Raw genomic sequence first — 1,979 nt, forward strand, 5'->3', positions numbered from 1 at the left:
TCTCTCTGGTGAGCACATGTGCCCTATGGAAAAAAATCTTTAAAGCTATAACAGCTTGAAATTTGAGTGAGGCGATTACATCCTGTGTGCATGTTTACAGGCCCTGTAGGTCTGGGCACGACTTCTCTATAGCGAGAAGTAGAGAAATGCTTGTGGAATGTCATCCATGCTAACTTCAAATGCCTCTCTGGATCTTTTCAGACACTTTTTGATGCCTATTTGTCACTCTAATTGGGAATCTCTACAATAAATATGAAAAAAAGGAATAGCAAATGGAAGATATAGCTATTAATGCAAGTTTAGATGACAGAATGGCCACAACTATATTTAGAGAAACAAGGAAAAAGTTGGAATTTTCAATAAATGCACCAATCAGTAACAAATAAAAAAGATTAAATCAGGAACAGACTATGTGAGGAAACTCAGAGAATTCTCCTGTTTTCTTAAAATAACAAAAAGTTGTGTGTGTGAAGAGAGTATAAAAATAAAGATTGGAACATGAACTCTGTAACTTAGATGATGAAGAATCTGAAATTCAGGCGAAGAGATTGGAACTATTAATGGTTTTTAATAAGGCTGATTTATATCTTAACTGTGTAGAGTTAATTGGGTACAAAAATAATAAAAGAAGTCAATAAGGAGGCTGCTATGAGTAGGAGGAAGTAATAAATGTAAGGATGTCTTGCCTTGCCTAGCAGTTCCCGGTCTCCAAACCGCCTTCACACTCAGCAATCACTTTTCTTATCCCTCCCCCGACAAGGATCATCTCCAGCCCACATCATGGGGAAATTTTCTACACATTTTTCAAGATTCGGCATTGGCCATGCATGCACTAAGCCCTCCTTTACTGGCACCTCTCACACACCCACTTCACCAGTTAGTAAGATGCATTTTAGTTCACCTTATATACCCTAAACCTACTTTTAAACAAGAACTCTGTCACTGCCGACCTAGTATTTTACCTCTGCGTATGTTTACTAAATCGTAGGCAACTTCACGGAGGGACCAGATTTTACCGATATCTCAGGGAATTTGTATGATGTTGAATACATAAGGTGAGACAGGCCAGCACAGACTGGAGTCCTTGCACTGCCAGGGGCCTTGTGAACAGGCCCCTACCATTCTTCACGTCCTGGACCCTCGAGGGCAACAGGGAGAAAGCTATGAGTGGAGAACTGCGGGGTGCTGGGTCAGCGTCGGAACAGCTGTCTCTGCGATCTCTCCTCCTCCCTCTCACAGGAAGGCCTTGAAAGAGACCACTGCCTGAAGTGTCAGAGCCAGAAATGAAGATGCTCAGGATGGAAATGCCACCAAGTGAGAGGGCCTGATCTGCCTCGGGGTTCTGACCCTTGGCTTTCCAGTGAAGCCTGCCAGGTAATGCCTAGGCCCTTGCCTCAGGTCAGATCTGAAAGGCACATGCACGTCTTCATCACTGCTGGCCCTTGGTTCCCGCGGTGTGGCCGCCCAGCCTGGGTCACTCCTCACCTATGCCTGGAGCAAGGGGACAGGCTGGTGAGTCAGAATGATGTCCTCTTTCACTTTGGCCAAGTCCCATGTGACAGTTGGTTCTCTGGTCACATTTTCCAGGTGCATGGGTCTTCCTTGCCCCTGTCTTCTACTTTGCCAATTGGTCAAAATGTAAGTCTAATAACTGCGAGTCTTCCAGCAGCCATTCTGGTGTTTTAAGACAAGATTGGAAATTTCTTTTTCTTATTTTAGAGGAGATATTTTGGCTATAGGACACATGTAATCATCATAGAGACAGAAAGAGAGAGAGAAACATAGTGAAGAACCATTCCCCAGGGGATGGCCATGCCACAATCCCCCAGGATGGAAATGACGCCGAGTGAGAGGGCCTGATCTGCCTCGGGGTTCTGACCCTTGGCTTTCCCGTGAAGCCTGCCAGGTAATGCCTGGGCCCTTGCCTCAGGTCAGACGTGAAAGGCACACGCACGTCTTCATCACTGCTGGCCCTTGGT

The sequence above is a fragment of the Tupaia chinensis genome, unplaced genomic scaffold, assembly GCF_000334495.1.
Source record: "Tupaia chinensis unplaced genomic scaffold, TupChi_1.0 Scaffold000375_1, whole genome shotgun sequence".
NCBI classification, from domain to species: domain Eukaryota; kingdom Metazoa; phylum Chordata; class Mammalia; order Scandentia; family Tupaiidae; genus Tupaia; species Tupaia belangeri.